Here is a 20,597-nt window from a genome sequence, read left to right as displayed (position 1 = left end):
GAAACCAGGGCTAACTTGGACCTTGTATCTAGAGTGCCGTTTTTTTGAAATTTTTTTTTGCTCAGTAGCTAGATTTTCTTTGCCCTTTAGAGTCCAAATATTCGTCTGTGTATACGATAGTTTTCAGAGAATAAGTGCCTAAACGTTGTAAGAAACAAACTTACATGCTTGTTCTAATTCCGTTGGTCCTTCGAAAGAAGGGTTGATTGTCCCATTGTCTTGTCCATCTGTTTCAAAACCCATTTTAAGTTTCAAGTCAAGCCAAATTTCCAATGTGTGTTGTTAATTGACAATTCCGGTGTATATGAAATTCTATTTCAAATTCAACCACTGAAATAAAAAAAGATAAGATTCTACAAAACCCTGATCAGTCTGAGTAATCCATACCTGCGTCAAAAACTACTGATTTAAGACTAAAAAGTGAAGAATAGATTTCAATTTTTAATGACAAGTTAATGACTAAAAGACAAACACCCAAAATTGCCAAGAAAGAAACTCGAAAATGATCAGACATCAAAAACTACTGTCTGTCGCGAACCAATTAACCTAGATGCCGAGTGATAGTCGCTTCCCCGTTTCACTTCAGATATATACAACCCAACGATGAATTACATAATCTTGGTGAATGATGTCAACTATCAATGGATTTCAAATACTAAAAGGGGTCAAGCATGTTTAGTTATTAGAACTTTAAAATGCTTTTAAAACTACAAAATTAATATATTGTCTCTATTAGTCTTCGTTTGGTCTAGAGCATGATTCTATTGAAATTGGGTTATCAAGAAAAAACATTTTGCCTAAAATATCAAGAAACACTTTTGACATTAAATGGAAAAACGTATTTTCAATAGAGCCGCTCTTTAGATTTCACCTAAGGCATAAAGTGTTGAGTGCTTATCTAATTCTAAGTCTATTCCAAGCTGAGTCCATGCTATATTACTATTTTACCAACCGGAAATAATTGATCATTCAAAATACACATAATGGATGAGGATGGATTTTTAATTGCATGCTTAAGTAAGCAACTAATTGCATAATTAGCTAAGCAAGATTCTTAATTACATAAGTTCTTTCTTAGGTTAAAGGCTATAATCCTTGATCATAATCTTTTTTGTATCAACATGTACTCTATAGGACCAGAATGATTAGGTATTTCCATTATATCAATTTTAACATTTTAATATTCATCAGTCCAGCAGGTTGCCATCACATAGATTAGATGCTTTCATCTATTGGATGGTAATTTCCTGACCTGCTTATTTTATTTATTTTATTCCCATATTCTATGTTTTTGCATCCTTCCTCAATGCAGGCGAATAAATTTCTTTCAATTCAATTCAAAAAAGAAAGAATAATAGGGTCTGAAATAAAAGGGAGGGTCCGAAATCTCTTCAAAATTGAATAAACGAGATGGACCTAATTGCCGTGACTCGCGTAACTTCTGGCATGTCCAAAAAGGACATAGTTTGGCGCAGAAAATTGGGGGTCTTAGACTTAGACATGGTCATTTATACGTCAAACGAAGCGTATTAGGATGTAGATTACAGAGCTGCCTGTTAATAGAATCAATTTTTTGGCTTTTTTAAGAAATTAGGGAAAAAAGTACATTATGACGTCATAATATACTCTTCTCAAGATGCATAAATTTATTATTGTCCTCGTTTTCAAACAGATTTCATTGCTATGAAATTATACATTTAAACCTATTTAAATTCCCAAAACGCAAACATTAACTCTAAAACAAAAGTACTTGACATTCAAAATGTCTCATGAGGTGTAAAAAACACAATTATCATTGTGAATATGTAATTTTATAGCAATGAAATCTGTTTGAAAACGAGGACAACAATAAATTCATGCATCTCGAGAAGAGTTTATTGATGACGTTGTAAAACTCAAAATTTGAATGTCATAAGTTACACGAGGAGGGTTAGAAATTTTATCTCCAAAAGCCCCAAACAAGGTCATTATTATAGAGGCCCCCAGTGGTTTGCGTGATGGCGTGATTTGGACTTTTTTCTTGTGTGATGGCGTGATTAGAGATTTTTTTTGGCGTGATGCGTGATTTGGGCTATTTTTCCCTATTTTTTGCGTGATGACAAATTTTAGCGATTTTCGTGATGCGTGATGGAGAATTTTTTTTGCGTGATGGCGTGATTAGGGGTGCCGCTGGGGGGCCTCATTATACAGCATTATAGAATAAAACTAGGCAAATTAGACCTATTAAGCTAAAGTCTATTCACGATAAGTGTGCACTCTTTTTTCTTTTACCTATAACTTTTGAAGGAATTCTTCAATCTTTATAAATTTGGTATCGTTGGAGAGATATTTGTGAGTGGAACAATTTGAAATAAAAAAGTCTTCAAAAGAATTCTAAAAATGAAGATGAAAATGAAGAAGAAAAAATGAAGATCTTGTAGAAAAGTGCTATAACTTTCATTTTCACTGGAAAGATTCTTTGAACTTTGGAGGTCATCACTGTGAAGAAATTTTACTAAAATACTTATTCAATATAAAGTTATGATACAAAGTTAATAAGTGATTGACCCCAAAAAACAGCAGAAAACAGCGTTTTTAGACGTCAGTTAGCTTATAACTTTGTTTGATATCTTTTGACTGAATGATTATTTTTGAGAAACTTTTTCACAGTGATGACGTTCGATAGTCAAGGTTTCACTTCAGTGAAAATGATACTTAAAGCACTTTTCTACAAGATCTTCATTTTTTTCTTCTTCATTTTCATCTTCATTTTTAGAATTATTTTAAAGATTTTTTTATTTCAAATTCTTCCACTCACAAATATCTTTCCAATGATACTAAATTTATAAAGATTGAAGAATTCCTTCAAAAGTTATAAGTAAATGAAAAAAGAGTGCACACTTATCGTGAATAGGCTTTAGAAATATTTACGGGGGAGGGAGGGGGTGTTCAAAATTTTTCGAAAATTAATAACGACCGGGGGATACATTCATTCGGGGTCTTAGAATAATTTTTTTTTTTTAGATTCGATGGTTCTTACTCTTAGCACTTTCTGCCTAAAATTGCGTCTAGTGTACCATTTCTGAATGAGTGATAAGGCTGATAAAACTGATCAAGAAATCATAAACAGGTTATTGCATGGCCTTTCATTAGATATGACCATTTATTAACTCGGGGTAAGCGATATTCATCATTTACGAGATAAGTTGATCAATTGGAAATCTAATGAAAGAAGGCATGTAATTTATGTTTTATTAAACACTCGAATCTTGCTAATTCGAACTCGAAGGGGAAACTTATTTGTCCGAATTACAAAGAGATTCAAATTATAAAAATTCGAATAAGCGAAAGTCGACTGTATACGCAAAATAATTGGCGAGAATTCTAGGTGCAGGGCACAGACATTGTTTTCGCTATCAAACTAAAGCAAGAAAATCCACTTCGAAACCTGACGTCAAAAAATATATGAAGCTAAAATATAGTAAATATAAATGAAGCAAGAATCACGCCAAAAAATTTAAAACATTACAGTGTAATATTACTATAGACCGTGACCGTGCAATAAGTGATGTGAAATTACACGGTCGTGAGTAACATCGGTAATTATGGGGGCAGTGGGTTTACCAACTGACGGTATGTGCGGCGAAAAAATTGGCTTTTAGAATCGCACCCTTGCAGTGCAGAAAAAAATCGGTGAAATTCATACCCTTACAGTGCATTTTTCAAATTTTAAACTCTTTTAGAGCAAAAAAAATCAACATTTTCGAGCAAGAATTTGCAATTTTTCCCAGATTTGCTGAAATTTCCATCCTTACAGTGCATTTATCAAAAGTCCACCCTTACAGTGCATTTCTGATATTTTGAAAAACATACCCTTAACCGCCGCACATGCCCGTCGGTCAATTTGCCTGACTGCCCTCCCCGGGTAGTCTACACAATAGGCAGCTCCAGGCTTTTAGGTCTCGCTCTTGGTCTAAAGCACTGCTATGGGTGGTCACCGGAAATTCGTCCTTTAATAGGATTAAATATAATAGAAGTTTTTAACAAAAGAAGTTTATCAGTAGAGATCTAAAATGAAAGAATGTTTAAAGCACAGCTGATTGGCTAAGGTTTCGAAACTCTCTATTGTTTCATCAGAACCTCAGTTCGCGTGTGATGTATCGGAGAAATTCAATATTCAAAACAAGAGCATAGAGTAGGAGTTTTACGCTCGAAACATAAGGAAGATATGATATGACGTAATTATTGCAGATGAAAAAGCTTACCAAGGCATATAATAATAAGCAGATATTGCACTTCAATTAGACATTGATACAATATTAACTGTTTAAGGTCAATAAAGGAAATAATTACATGGCTGATTACATTTAGCTTAATCCGTAATAGCCCGTAATCACCCCGCGAAAAAAGAAAAAAGTCTTCCTTCAAAAACTAATTCATTTCATATAGTTGTACAATTTGAATATTTTGATTGGTTAGTTGTCATTCGAACTCATATTAAGTGACAAAAATAAAAAGGAACTTTGAAAGAGATAGGTGGTTAAGGGAACTTATTTTCGCGAAAACTAATTTTGGTGAAATTGGCGAGTGAACTCGAAATTAGCTAATTTTAGTTCCCACCAAAATTAATTTTTTAGGTCATTCGCCAAAATAAGTTCTCGCCAAAATTAAAAATTTTGGTATTTTGCCTAAATTACTTCTTGAGTTCACAAAAAAAGCTTCGAATAAGGCAAAATAGAACAAATTTACGCTGTCATTCGCCAAAATAATTTTTCGCCAAAATTAAAAAAAAATCTTGGATCGTCAAAATTAGTTCTCGCCAAAAAAAGTTTCCTTAAGGTAAATAAAAAAAGGAGGAGTGGCTTAATTTTAATTTAGCCATAATGATTAACGAGGAATAACATGATCGTTCGGATGATTTTAGGAATAATAAGCCCCTTGTTTCATTGAAAACATTTCAAATAGCCCTCACTGAAACCATGGCCGCAGACAAAGTACAGACTGAGCTAGCGAGCACCAAATATTTTCAAAGCCCAAAGGGTTAGATGTCGTGCTTTAAGCTCTTCCAAGCAAAAAAAAGTGAATGTCGCAAAAAATATTACCGCTATTGTTTTCGAAAGCTCGCGAAGCTTCTGATTGGTCAAGCACTGAAATTCTATCGTATTGTCACGTGACCTAGGTAAGATTTCCTACCTAACTACAGGCAAACTTTTCAGCAAAAGCACGATATCTAGCCCTTCGGGCTTTATAAATCTATGGCGAGCACTCGTGGCAGAAGAAATGAAATAAAAATGAGAAATACCTTTTTCATACAATCTCCTCCTTCCTTCGTATATGTAGTGCCCTGGTCATCCAGTGAAAGGATTGAATATACTCGAATTTCTCCTTTTATAACCACGAACCTTAAAAAAAGATCCTTAATAATAGATATAATGAAAGTTACCATTGTGAAGTCATCGAGGAAAATGCCATTGCCTTTATTCAAGCCTGCTATAATTTTGAGTGTTTTGACATATTGAAAGGTCTAACCCTTTACGTAATCTTTCTAACTTATTGTTTGCGAGATAACTCTGATCAAGCTGTTATACTTTTATCACTAATAACGCATGCGCGTTTGGCATCTGCTTTTTCATTGGTTCAGTTTCAGTGAAAAGATAATCAAAAATCAGGACACGCAGACACGTTACTCATAGAGCACACTAATTTGCCTTAGATATAATTATGTTCGGTATAATACATAAGAATAAGGCAATTGCAAAAGGTTTGAAGTAGCTGATATAAAGACATCAACCAAATTTATAGAGAAAACAAAGTAAGAATCAAAAAATAGATTTTAGAACTACTATTAATTTTGAAACTCGAAGGCGGACCAAAGAGAAATCTTTTGGCTGTGAATTAATCAAAGTCAGTGATTTTCCATTTAAAACTCGGACCCTACTTGTAAAAATATTGCACTTGATAATTATGGGTAGTCAGTAGGTCTCAGTACGAAAAGTGGAGAAAACATCCTCCACCTTGCCCGATGATGGGAGAAAAATCTCTCGAAACCTAGCTAAACGTGATCCAAGCCACGAAAAACTTCGAATAGGAAATATTACTGGGTCGATTAACTCAAAGTTATATAGAAATTCTTTATCTCCTAGCCTATATTGTAAAAAATACTCCCACTTTAATGCCGACGCTTTTTACTTTGATCTAAATAGATATCAGATATATGACTAATTTCCCCTTCTAAAAATTTGTCCCTAGAAACTGCACAGGCTTATTAAAACATTGAAGGTTGTGCTTAATGAAGCTAATCCAAGGGTTAATGTTATTATCAATCAATCTTTGACTGAACTAAAAGACACTGAAATACTGCTGAAACGAAAGGAAAATAAAAGATATCATACATTCTAAGAATTTGACCTAAGAGGGTAACTCTAGATACAAGTAGGAAGTTCAACACATACATTTTTACTCAAAAGTAAAATTAGAGGGTAAAAAAGCCGAATTTACTCATGTTTGGTTTTATTTGACCACTTTTGGACGCGCGGGCAATTGGGTGGGCCTTGGCTTCACGTGCGATTGTAGCTATTTACTCGCCGAAACCATAACACGGTTTTAAATAATGATTTTTCGGTGGATTTCTGTAAGCCAAAACAAAAACCCTTCATATTAATTGCTTATTCTTAGTTTCAGAGTTGTTGTCAGGGGGGGGGGGGGGCACTCGATTCAAAAATGACCGCACGTGTGCCCAAAAATTAGCCATTTGGAACAGACTCTTACAGGGCAGAAAATTTAGCTGAATTTGTGTAAATTTTGGCGAAAAATCGATAATTACAGTGCACTCTTTTGAAGTTTTTTTTGACCATTTTTAGACAAAATTAGTCTGAATCTACAAAACCCCAGGAGCTCTATAAGGAGCACGAATCCGTTAGTAGAAGCCAGCAGCCTGAGGCAAAATATGATCAGGCTTTCCAAATTTTATACCCTTCGAGTGCACTTTAGTTCACTTCATCTTTGCTCGTTTCGACATTTTGGGAAGCTTGGAAAAGGGACCCATAAGAGCTGCAAGTAGGTAGGTCGTTTACCTTGAGTCCCCCCCCCGGGGTTGTTGTAAGTTAACTACACGTTTTATTTTTTATTAGAACACAGTTTATAAGAACATTGAGGCTGAAATTCGTCGAAAGATTAAGAACATTGTAAGAACATGCCCAGCCTCAGTTTGGAAAACTACAATTTTTTCCTCTTTTCAAGCAGTTTCAACCGAACTTAGTTAGGGATGGATTATTTAGGATTATTATTAGGATTATTTTGCATGATATTGTCGATTTAGAGTAGTCTGAAAAATTAAGAACGCATTTAAGAACATTTTAGGCTGAAAACTGCCAAAAAAATAAGCAAATTCTGGGTGTTCTAATAAAAAAAAACGTGTAAGGCTAAGTTTATAAGGGAAATTGTTCAAATCTGTAAAACTGTATGTCAAAATAAAAACGTGACAAAATTAAAGACATATTACCTTTTGATTTTGTTTTATATTTTGGTTTTTCTTAGCCTCAACTGTATGCGAAAAAAAAAACACTTCCTACTTTTTCATAAATGCTTTGCGGTTTGTTTTCTATACTTGTTTAAGTTTAAATGTTCAACAAGCTATTTTTATTCATCTGCCTTGTAAAGCTGTTAGAAATGCCTTTTGAAAAGGGTAAAACATTGTTCAAATTATTGTTACCTACATTTAATGGAGCCTTAAGGCAATAAATTACAAATGTTAATTGCCATTATATTTTACTAAATGCTGAGCCTTCCTTGTTATCATCCAAATATATTCCCATCAGCAATGTTATAATCAGTCCCGACCACTACCCCGAACATGAGGAGGATATTCTGTACCAGAGTGTATCTCACGTTTATCATTTTGTAGCACACTCTGTGCGCATTGTTTGTTTTAGAAAAATATTTCCAAACGGAAACTCTCTGCGATGAAGTATGATTTATAAATAGCAACGCTTCTCTCGTCGTCTCCCCTCTCTCCCCCGCACTCCATCGCAGCGGCTAGTTTGAAAAATCTCAAATCAGAAAAAAGAATGACAACAGACCCTCTACGATAATGAATTTTGAAAGGGTAGCTGTAGAAATCACCCCTGTCTCACAGCCCCGACGGGTTGAGCTTATTCCCATGTTGAGGATGTTATCGTCCGTTACAGTAATAGTAAAGGCAGGAAAATATGGCAGTATGGCGTTATGGCAGTATACGGGAAAAAATCGGCGGGAGAGTTTCGAAGAAAGACTGGCAACTCTACCGACTGTGAACTCTTTTCGGAAAAAAAAACCGTATGCGAATTTTCTTCGGCTTTGGGCTATTTTCTTAGATAGTGATTCGTCTTTGACTATAACATAGCCTAATTCCCATGGTGAGAATGAAAGGAATGAGTCTTTATCGAATAAATCCAAATGGGGATGGAAATTTATTTGTTCTCAGGGTAAAAAAAATCCAGTTGGGTGTTTATGTAGTGCGATTTTCCCCCTTTAATTTCGAATCAGAATGTGATTAAAGTGAAATCCTCTGTAGGACTGAGATGTTATATGGTATTTCTCCAACCAGCAGTAGCGTAACCAAGAGGGGTGCAAAATTTGTGTAGGATAGCAGATTTTTATGCCATTATAATTATATTTTAATACCATGAATAGCAAGACCCACAAATTTTGCGCCCCTCTTGACTACGCTACTGAACAAGGGACGAAATTTTGACCAATTTTAGATTGGTGTTGTGGGTCTTCCATTAGGACACTGGGGTGTATTTTATCTGCCCGTTCAGGAAGATGTTTCAAAATATTGGAAGAATCTTCAAGCAAATTAATTCGTTTTCAAAAAGTCTAGATTCTTGGTACATCGAAGCATACAATCAGATGTTATCTTGATTACTAATTACAAGCTGTGTGGGCCTATCAATGCAAAGGTGGGATTCTAATCTAATTTATCTCGACTTGTTTTCTTATCTATAAACTGAAAATAAATTAATTTCGAAATCATAGGCAAAACAAAAAAGAACAACAGCAAATCTCCATTTCGAAACAGATTGATATCTTTCATGTCGTAGGAGCCGTACCAAAGCCTCGAGTCGACCAAAGGCAAATTATACTTCCTCATTAAAAACTTTAAAAATTAGCTGACAGTGCCGTAGGAAGCATTTTCATATTGGGGGAGGGGGGGGCTGAAGTTTAGTGACACCGCGAGGGCCAACCATGATTTGGCCCGAGGGGGAAAATTTTGAAAATTGAGCTCTAAATTGCTTAAAAATACATTCAAAACATGCACATAAAAGACACTTATGACAAATTAAAAAAGAAAAACTTTGCATTTTGCAAAACAACCATTTTTGAAAAAATTATTGCGGGGGGGTGCATAGCCCCCCCTTGCCCCCCAGCTGCTACGGCACTGGCTGATTAATTCCTAGTATTAATTGCCCTAATCGCAGTCCTCGGTATTCCGAAGGTTAAAAGGGAGCCTCTGAAGGTATTCCGAAGGCTAAAAGGGAATCTCTGAAGGTATTCCAAAGGCTAAAAGGGAGCCTCTGAAGGTATTCCAAAGGCTAAAAGGGAGCCTCTGAAGGATCAAAACTAAAAGGAGCCTCTGAGGTATTTAAAGAAAAGGGAAATTCTGAAGGTTACTAAAAGGGAATGTCTGAAGATTTTTAAAGGGAGCCTCTGAAGGTATTCCAAGACTAAAAGGGAACTCTCAAATTTTGAACGGAATGTGAGGTATTCCAAAACTAAAGGGAATGTCTGAAGGTAATTCAAAAGGTCTAAGGGAGCCTCTGAAGTATTCCAGTTAAAAGGGAGCTCTGAAGGTAGTAAGGCTAAAAGGGAATGTCTGAAGGTATTTCAAAGGCTAAAAGGGAATGTCTGAAGGTATTCCAAAGACTAAAAGGGAATGTCTGAAGGTATTCCAAAGACTAAAAGGGAATGTCTGAAGGTATTCCAAAGACTAAAAGGGAGCCTCTGAAGGTATTCCGAAGGCTAAAAGGGAGCCTCTGAAGGTATTTCAAAGGCTAAAAGGGAATGTCTGAAGGTATTTCAAAGGCTAAAAGGGAGCCTCTGAAGGTATTTCAAAGGCTAAAAGGGAATCTCTGAAGGTATTCCAAAGACTAAAAGGGAATGTCTGAAGGTATTCCAAAGGCTAAAAGGGAGCCTCTGAAGGTATTCCAAAGACTAAAAGGGAACCTCTGAAGGTATTTCAAAGGCTAAAAGGGAATGTCTGAAGGTATTCCAAAGACTAAAAGGGAGCCTCTGAAGGTATTCCGAAGGCTAAAAGGGAGCCTCTGAAGGTATTCCAAAGACTAAAAGGGAGCCTCTGAAGGTATTTCAAAGGCTAAAAGGGAATCTCTGAAGGTATTCCAAAGACTAAAAGGGAGCCTCTGAAGGTATTCCAAAGGCTAAAAGGGAGCCTCTGAAGGTTAATTCCAAAGGCTAAAAGGGAATCTCTGAGGTGTTTCCAAAGGCTAAAAGGGATCTCTGAAGGTTTCCAAAGCTAAAAGGGAGCCTCTGAGGTATTCCAAGACTAAAAGGGAACCTCTGAAGGTATTCAAGGCTAAAAAGGGATTCTGAAGGTATTCCAAAGGCTAAAAGGGAGATCTCTGAAGGTATTCCAAAGGCTAAAAGGGAATCTCTGAAGGTATTCCAAAGGCTAAAAGGGAGCCTCTGAAGGTATTTCAAAGGCTAAAAGGGAGCCTCTGAAGGTATTCCAAAGACTAAAAGGGAGCCTCTGAAGGTATTCCAAAGACTAAAAGGGAACCTCTGAAGGTATTTCAAAGGCTAAAAGGGAATGTCTGAAGGTATTCCAAAGGCTAAAAGGGACTGAAGGCTAAAGGGAGCTCTGAAATTTCAAAGGCTAAAAGGGAGCCTCCTGAAGGTATTCCAAAACAAAGGGAAAGGTATTCCAAAGGGAAACCTCTGAGGTATTTCAAAGGCTAAAAGGGAATGTCTGAAGGTATTCCAAGCTAAAAGGGAGCCCTGGTAAAAGGCTAAAATCTCTGAAGGATTCCCAAAGGCTAAAGGAATCTCTGAAGGTATTCCAAAGGCTAAAAGGGATCTCTGAAGGTATTTCAAAGGCTAAAAGGGAATCTCTGAAGGTATTTCAAAGGCTAAAAGGGAGCCTCTGAAGGTATTTCAAAGGCTAAAAGGGAGCCTCGAGGGGTTCCAAAGACTAAAAGGGACCCTCTGAAGGTATTCCAAAGCTAAAAGGGAATCTGAAGGTATTCAAAGGCTAAAGGAAATGCTAAAGAGTATTCCAAAGGCAAAAGGGAGCCTCTGAAGGTATTCCGAAGGCTAAAAGGGAGCCTCTGAAGGTATTTCAAAGGCTAAAAGGGAATGTCTGAAGGTATTTCAAAGGCTAAAAGGGAATGTCTGAAGGTATTCCAAAGCTAAAGGGAAAAGGTCTTTCCAAAGACTAAAGGGGTCTGAAGGTTCCCAAAGACTAAGGAAAAATCCGAAGGCTAAAAGGGAGCCTCTGAAGGTATTCAAAGCTAAAAGGGAAGTATTTCAAAGGCTAAAAGGGAGCCTCTGAAGGTATTTCCAAAGGCTAAAAGGGAGCCTCTGAAGGTATTCCAAAGGCTAAAAGGGAATCTCTGAAGGTATTCCAAAGGCTAAAAGGGAGCCTCTGAAGGTATTCCAAAGACTAAAAGGGAACCTCTGAAGGTATTTCAAAGGCTAAAAGGGAATGTCTGAAGGTATTCCAAAGACTAAAAGGGCCTCTGAAGGTATGAGGCAAAGGGCTCTGAAGGTATTCCAAAGACTAAAAGGGAGCCTCTGAAGTATTTCAAAGGCTAAAAGGGAATCTCTGAAGGTATTCCAAAGACTAAAAGGGAGCCTCTGAAGGTATTCCAAAGGCTAAAAGGGAGCCTCTGAAGGTATTCCAAAGGCTAAAAGGGAATCTCTGAAGGTGTTCCAAAGGCTAAAAGGGAGCCTCTGAAGGTATTCCAAAGACTAAAAGGGACCCTGAAGGTTTCAAAGGAAAAACTCTGAAGGTATTCAAAGGCTAAAAGGGAATCTGAAGGGCCAAAGCTAAAACGGAATCTCTGAAGGTATTCCAAAGGCTAAAGGGAGCCTCTGAAGGTATTCCAAAGACTAAAGGGACCCTGAAGTGACTAAAGGGAATCTGAGGTTTTCAAAGGCTAAAAGGGAATTGTCTGAAGGTATTCCAAAGGCTAAAAGGGAATCTCTGAAGGTATTCCAAAGGCTAAAAGGGAGCCTCTGAAGGTATTCCAAAGGCTAAAAGGGAGCCTCTGAAGGTATTCCAAAGACTAAAAGGGAAGAAGGTATTCAGAAGAAGGGAACTCTGAAGGTATTCCAAAGGCTAAAAGGGAATCTCTGAAGGTATTCCAAAGGCTAAAAGGGAGCCTCTGAAGGTATTCCAAAGGCTAAAACTGAATCTCTGAAGGTATTCCAAAGGCTAAAGGGAAGTTCTGAGGTAGGCCAAAGGCTAAAAGGGAGCCTCTGAAGGTATTCCAAAGGCTAAAAGGGAATCTCTGAAGGTATTTCAAAGGCTAAAAGGGAGCCTCTGAAGGTATTCCAAGACTAAAAGGGTCTCTGAAGGTATTTAGGCTAAAAGGGAATGTCCTGAAGGTATTCCAAAGGCTAAAAGGGAGCCTCTGAAGGTATTCCAAAGGCTAAAAAGGCATCTCTGAAGGTATTCCAAAGGCTAAAGGTATTAAAGGCTAAAAGGGAATCTCTGAAGGTATTCCAAAGCTAAAGGGAATCTCTGAAGGTATTCCAAAGGAATTTGAAGGTTCCAAAGGCTAAAAGGGAATCTCTGAAGGTATTCCAAAAAGCTAAACTGAATCTCTGAAGTTATTCCAAAGGCTAAAAGGGATCTCTTGAAGGTATTCTAAAGGCTAAAAGGGAGCTTCTCTGAGGTATTCCAAATAGGTTCCAAGGCTAAAAGGGAATCTCTGAAGGTATTCCAAAGGCTAAAAGGAATCTCTGAAGGTATTCCAAAGGCTAAAAGGAGCCTCTGAGGTATCCAAGGGCTCTGAAGGTATTCAAAAAGGCTGAATGCTAAAAGGAAATCTCTGAAGTATTCCAAAAAAGGGCCTCTGAAGGTATTCCAAAGGCTAAAAGGGAATCTCTGAAGGTATTCCAAAGGCTAAAAGGGAGCCTCTGAAGGTATTCCAAAGGCTAAAAGGGAATCTCTGAAGGTATTCCAAAGGCTAAAAGGGAATCTCTGAAGGTATTCCAAAGGCTAAAAGGGAGTCTCTGAAGGTATTCCAAAGGCTAAAAGGGAATCTCTCCAAAGTCTAAAGGGAGCCTCTGAAGGTATTCCAAAGGCTAAAAGGGAATCTCTGAAGGTATTCAAAGGCTAAAAGGGAATCTCTGAAGGTATTCCAAAGGCTAAAAGGGAGCCTCTGAAGGTATTCCAAAGGCTAAAAGGGAATGTCTGAAGGTATTCCAAAGGCTAAAAGGGAGCCCCTGAAGGTATTCCAAAGGCTAAAAGGAAGTCTCTCAAGGTATTGCAAAGGCTAAAAGGGAGCCTCTGAAGGTATTTCAAAGGCTAAAAGGGAATCTCTGAAGGTATTTCAAAGGCTAAAAGGGAGCCTCTGAAGGTATTCCAAAGGCTAAAAGGAAGCCTTTGTTGGTTTTTAAAAAGCTTGAAAGAACTTTTGATAGTTATTCAAGAGTTAAACGAGAGTCTTTGATGGAGTAGCTACTAAACATGACCGGTCCGCCTAGATCCAAACATCCTCTACGGCGCAACAAAACTTTTTTTTAAACATCCCTTTGCTTTCACAACCACGAAACAGTATAAAACTCTTCGACTAACACCTTAAGGATGTAGGTACCCAATGCATTTTTAACCCTTATTATGAATTCAATGGAAAACCCTAGGAACAGAAACTAAACGATTGATTTATTTTTAGACTACGAGATACATTATATTTATGTCGAATGACGACGATTTAGAAGCAGTACAACCTAACGCCCTAGCCCAGCTGGCACACAGCGTTGCTTAAACGCTAATATAACGTTATATGGACGTTGTGGACATTAAATGAACGTTAAAATAACGTTGTGTGCCTGCTGGGAGGTACAATCCGAATGTATCTAGGACAATAATATTGAGATTCATCAGGGGAAGAGACCCATGACTCCGGCGACTTACTGATCCAAGACACAAAAGTATGTGAATATCCAGTACAAGTTTCAAACTGCCAAGAAAAGTGTCCATGTATTGTCTGAAGGCCAAAGACAACACGTCAACACCTTAAAAGATGTCACCACCCAAGCATTAGTGGGCGCGCGCTGTGGTATAATGGTCATTAACCTTGGTTGCTGTACAGGCGACTGAGGTTCGATTCCCACTCGCAGTTGTTCACTTGGCAAGTGAATGAACCTTCACCAGGGTCAACCCATGCAATGTGAGGGGAATTGGGTAGTCAGTCAAAGGTGCTGACGGTCAAAGACAATACTTCAATACATTAAAAGATGTCGACAACCAGAAGAACCAAGAACTCCCTCTTTCCCTTCGATAGAATCTTTACAACAAAGAGGATCCCAACAACAAGACAAAAACATATCTAAAGAAGTCAACAGAATCTTCAAAGGATTAAAAGACTTGCAAGAAAAGCTGCAATTTGACAGCACACTCTCATCCCTAAATGAGCTTGAAGAAGCCTTTGAATCTTTTAAGAAATTTCACCAAATATCCTGGAACGATTTGTAGAAAAAAACAATAAAACCTATGAAAACGTCCTAGAAAGACTAGGACTAAAAGCAAATAATCCATTCCCCCATACAGGAGGATTCTTCCCCTCTAACCCCACCCCCTCCGCATTCACGGGTTTAGAAGTGACACCCCGAAGAGTAACCCAAATGATTCGATGAAAAATTTGAAAGAAATAAATCCAGTTTTGAATCATCTCTACTTGCTAATAATAAAGTAGACATATCTTCCCACCTGAAATTAAAAAAACTTGGAAGACATACCACTTCGAATAAACACCCGGGGCGTTTATTTATTTTTTTCGATTTTAGGAGGGGCGTTTATTTGAGGGGGCGTTTAAAAGAAAGGGGCGTTTATTCGAAGTAATACTGTAGTTGAGTTTTTAATTAAACTCGATTTGTCGTTGTTGTTTTACCAACTAAACGACCAACAAAATGCAAGAGTGATACTTCTCCTATTAAAAAACAACGTACACGTTCTTTTTAACTCTCGATAAAAATTCAATAATAACACTATAAAAATTTATCTGAGTGCCTTAAAAGAGAGTTCGACACCCCAGACACCCCATCAAAATACCGAAAACGTCAAGAGCTTCACGGTATCCAACAAAGGGGCGAAAGTATTACCAAGTACCTGTGGTGGGAAGAGTAGAAAAACTCTCACAAAACTTAGATGTAGCGGATCAAACTAAACTAGACATAATGATAGCTGGTTTAGACCTACCTTATAGAAACTATATTTAGATGAAACAACCCCGTTCCTACAGTGATGCTACACATGCATTGCTATTAAAAGTCCGTTAACTCTCCAAGGGATGATACGGCCACCATGCAGAGTATCCTCGCTACCACAGAAGCGATAGAATTCAAAGGTGACAATAACTAAAAAAAAATCAGTCAGTTACCTACTATAACTGTAGAAAACCTGGACACTTAGCCAGGTATTGCTGAACGAAATACAGAGAACAAACTCGTCAGACATTCAACGCTGGTCCCCGCAACAATGGAGCTTGAGATGTGAAAATTGACAATAAGCGACAACACAATCAATTTCGTGGAAAATTTTATCCTTATTAAATGACGACAACCACGATTCAAGACACGAAGGTTACTTTATATTTCATTTAACCATTTTTATTATCTTTGCACATATCGACCCAATTATCCAAAACCCCGTTTCAGATTTTTCTTTGCTTTAATGAAAGTTAGATTATATAAGGATAGGACAGGTAGGGCTTCCACACTAAAGGAGACACTACCAAGCTTTTCCAGAAATCAAAAGTTTGACTTCTTGAAATTTCATCGAAAGTTTGACTTTCAAAGGCTCCTGTTGCCCCGGGGGGTACTAGGGTTGCGAGCTGACGGGGGGGGGGGGGTGCGGCCCGACTTTCGAACTTTGGACCCTTACCGGGACTAAAAAGGAGAAAACAAAGGAAAATTTTGGGAATTTTGCGACCCTTAGCGGGACTAATTTGACCAATTTCGACTGAAATTGATTTTCTGATTTTTCAGACCCTTAGCAGGATTTTGGAAATCCAAAAAAGTTACCCTTAAGGGCGGCACATACCGTACCTTCAATTTGCCTAAGTACCCCCCCCCCCGGGCTGTGGCCTCAGTTTTGCTTCAAATGCCTTCTAATTGTATACCAATCAACACAAAATCTCACGTAGATTTAAAAACGTGTCCAAAAAAGTTTCTGTATCAAAAGTTTCTGTATCAAAAGTTATGGCCACCCTTTGAAGTACTACCGTTACGGTCGAGCTCTTATGGGTGTTTTTCATCACCATAAAATATGACTTGGAGTCTATATGAACCGTTTTTGTCATTTTCTTTTTGGAATATCAAAGGAGCCCTGTTAATAGGCCTTTTCATGAATTTATTTAAGTGCAACAAATCAACGCTCATCAACAAAACAACAGTCTGACTTGGCTGATTGCATCCACTAGAACGGATTCGTGCTCCTTATAGATACTAACTGGGGTTTTGCAGAGATCTGCGATTTAGACAGCAGTCTAACCTGATCCTAAAATTCAAGCTTCTTGGTTGAAACATGGAGGTATAAAGAAACAGGAGAAGTATGCTATTGTATCCATGCTCGCCCTACGATTAAAAAAAATCACGAGGTATGCATGCTCATAATCTCATATATCGTGCATTTCTAATGAGCTCTTTTGTTGATAGGTGAAATCTTATTGGCTAACTTAAATGTTGGAAATAAGATGAGACGAGATTCATTGTTTCTGACATTGGTGTAAAAAATATTTGGACTAAAAGAGGGCCTGTAAACTTTGCAATCCTTCATCAAATGACAAGATTTTTCGATCAACATTTTCTTCAAGGTGAACCCTATTGCTTAATACTTTCCTCCAAAATTCTCCAGCGACTTTTTGTCTACAAATTGGGTCTGAAATTGTGTGTGCTTATAAAGAACTTTTTATTTTCTGGCTAGAGAAAATATCTTTTCAAAACAAAATTTAATGGATGCCAAAATTGAACGCAAACTTATTTCGTGGAGCTAAATTTTATTTTATTCTCGTATATTAGAAGACTAGAAATCTTCGATGCTGATAGTAAGAATGTTCAGAACAGACTTGAGTTCTACTAAAAAGTCGTATTTCGTCGGGCGAGCCTAGAATTTCTTTTGATTTATTACATAAAAGAAATCAAAAGACTTTAACGACCAATTACCGACAAATTCATCTCCTGTCTTTCTTTATACCTCTATGGTTGAAATCTTGAAGTTTTGAAGTGTAAAGGCACGTGCACCAAGAGCACAAGAGCACCAGTGGTGGAGGGTAAGCTCTCACTCCCAAAGCCTTCTATCTGATGCACTCTCCGAAGGAGTGTATCTCGCTATGATGTTGAAATGATTTTATTTTTATCTCGGTATGTCGACATAATATTTATCTCGTTATTTCGAAATGATTGGAAGACCGTGAAAGGATTTTAACGCCCCTTTCTTTTGATTGTAATTAATTAACGGGCAAGAGCAATTAACGCAAATGAAAATGGGATTGCAATCTTCGATGCGTTGTGCTATTGTATGTCATATATGGACCACCGTACGAAAACTACAAAGTGCAAACATTTATTTCCCTTTTCATCCCTCATCTTCATCAGTGCAATGAGTATTTTCTTTTGAAAAGCCATGTTTATCTCAAGATGTTCATTTGTCTCAAAAGAGATTATCGTTGGAAAAGAGAGCAATCGTAATCTCATTCAACCTTGTTATCACCGAAAGTCGGGGGTGTAGACAAAGATTATCGTTGGAAAAGAGAGCAATCGTAATCTCATTCAACCTCGTTATCACCAAAAGACGGGGGTGAAGACTAATCAATGTGAATGTAGGCCAAATTGGGGAAATTAATGATCAAGCAGATAAAATTTCAATCCTACGACTTCCTTGGCAGCTGTGTTATTTACAATTGATTATAATTTATCGTACCAGACCACTTTATTCAACTTATAGGCTATTCTTCTATTTTGTGGTCTGTACGATCTGTCTAGGAGATCGATTTATAAAACCCGAAGGGCAAGATGGCGTACTTTTGCTAAAAAGGGTCCCGTGGTTAGGTAGGAAATCTTATCCAAGTCACGTGACTTTACAATAGAATTTCAGCGCTTGACCAATCAGAAGCTTCGCAGGTTTTCGAAAAAATAGCAACAATATTTTTCCGATATTCACTTTTTTTGTCTGCGATGGCTTAAAGCACGACATCTACAAATCTATGTCTAGCAGTTGGTATCAGATATCATGATGGCTAACTGCAAAATTGAACTACCAACTGCTTGACCCCCACTACTCTCTTTAGTTGATACTTAGCTTAAAATAGGTCTAAAGCTAATCACAGTCACCATATGATTTTGATTTTGATTTTTCCCGTCTTTTTTCGTCAAATCTCGTCACACCGTAAAAGTACAAACCCTTAGAGGGTCAGTTTTCAGACTTTCCTGAAGGGCAAAATAAGATAAATCGGTACGAGATACTGAATTTTGTAATGTAAGATTGAAATTCCGACCCTTCCCAACCAAGGTAATAACTTGCTAATTTCTAGTCTACTGTATCAGACTGCTCCGAGCTTTAAGCTCTCCTCTTGGAGAAAAAGGTTTAATAACGCACGGAGTGAAGGAGATATGACGTAGCCTAGCTAATTTCACGTACATACGTTATTTTATCTTTAAAATCATTTTTCTTACTTTTTCCTTTTACAATATTATAATTCTTATTTCAAAAAATACTCGCAAATTTATTTTCTAAAAAACTCTTATTTATCATCAGTAAAACTAAATTGAGCCTCATGTCATGTTCTATGAAAATTAATCTAAAAAAAGTGATCACGGTAATGTTTCGCAGCTTAATGAAGCAGGATTGCAAAAAGCAAAAGTACAATTCTTGAATGCCGTGTATGTAATGTGATGCAGTCCGCATTACTCTTAGGTTTCAAATAAAAAGGGGGAGGGGGGGTTGGAAAATTTTCAAAATTTGAAATAAAGAGAGACAAACAGGGTGACATCTGGACAAAGTTTTTCGATCCCGGCCAGGCGAAATCTTTAATGGGAGTTTTTTGAAAGTGGTACCCTAATGGTAGCAATTTGGGTGAAATTTTTTTTTTGAATTTTCATTGAATTCAGGTAGTGCTCTCATTAAGGGACATATAAGTAGTAAATTGTAAACATTGCGCGAACTACGTGTCATTAAAGAGAACAATTAAAATCACGTGTCTAAGACAAACTTGTAAAACAATTGAACAATCAAAATTAGCCATATTTGGTTTGATTTTTTATTTTGACTTGTGACATTTGTTTTGATTTTGTATCCGCTGCATACAGTTTGTTCACAAATTTCGTCAGTACTTTAATGTCCCTTTAAGGCACCCCTTTCAAAAAATACTCGTCATCAAAGATGTCGGATACAGCTTTGTCTTGGGTACAGTATATAATTATTTACCTAACGTAAACTACGTTGTGTTGTTGTTCTTTGATGACGAAGATGTTTTGTCGATTGTGCACTTGGAATTGACTCAACACCGATCGAACAGTATTCATAGCAATACTTTGTCCAGTCTTTGGTGTGATAGTCGAAAGTGGTGAATGAATCGAGATATTGTGTTGCCAAACCAAACTACACTCAAAGTAACCAGGTTGGAATTGATATTCACCGTGAACGACTGATTGGAATGGTGTAGTTTGAGATTCTCTTGATTTGACGAAGACAACATCCTTTGGTGAAGTGTTGATGCTATTCTCAATGCTCTGGTTCCATAGCTCGTCGTCTTCTTCGGCGATAAGAAGATTGTGAACACTGAACGTCTCATATAGATGATCCAATAGTGTACTCTACAAAGAAATGATTGCGACAAAATTAGTCTTTTTAAACTACCTTATCGGTCCTTTTTACGATACTCTGTATCAGAGTGTATCCTGAGTTTATTTATTTTTGAGCGTTTGTGTAAAACCATGGCGCAGGCGTTCTGGATGGGGAATAAGTGGCTTGGAAGTCAATGAGTGTTACACTCTTCATTGTTATAGGAATCAGTAAATTTTTTTGAGGCTCCGTTGTTCTTATTTTTGGGTCTCATTTCTTCTTATCCTATGCTTATTGGCTGTGCTTGTCAGTATTATCAGTATTTTTGGCACGGAACGCGATATGACGACATATCTCGTAATTGGTCATTGAAGGATTAAACATTTATTTGCCTAGAACTAAACAGTTCCAGGCAACTTGGTTTTAAAATAAAAATTTGTTATCATCTTTTAGAATTTTCTAGCCTCATTCGTATTTGCTCTTAAAAAATTGTGCTTATAAAAAAGAGTGTATTGTAATTATCGTAAAATGACTGAGATGCTCGGTAACCTAGGCTTCAATTTATCCGTGAAGGCTGAATAGCCGTAAATGAACAGCGATCAATTAAATAAAGTTC

General features: G+C 37.2%; 1 protein-coding gene across 1 annotated transcript in view; it reads left to right on the top strand.

Moving 5' to 3' along the window:
• The window catches only part of LOC136798491 (DIS3-like exonuclease 2), a 426,120-nt gene that overhangs the window by 66,985 nt on the left and 338,538 nt on the right, over positions 1 to 20,597 (top strand). The window lies entirely within an intron of this gene.

This window comes from Clytia hemisphaerica, unplaced genomic scaffold, assembly GCF_902728285.1.
Source record: "Clytia hemisphaerica strain Z4C2 unplaced genomic scaffold, Clytia hemisphaerica genome assembly, whole genome shotgun sequence".
Classification (NCBI taxonomy): domain Eukaryota; kingdom Metazoa; phylum Cnidaria; class Hydrozoa; order Leptothecata; family Clytiidae; genus Clytia; species Clytia hemisphaerica.
The sequence above is the reverse complement of the archived record's forward strand: the minus strand, read 5'-3'. Positions and strand labels throughout refer to the sequence as shown.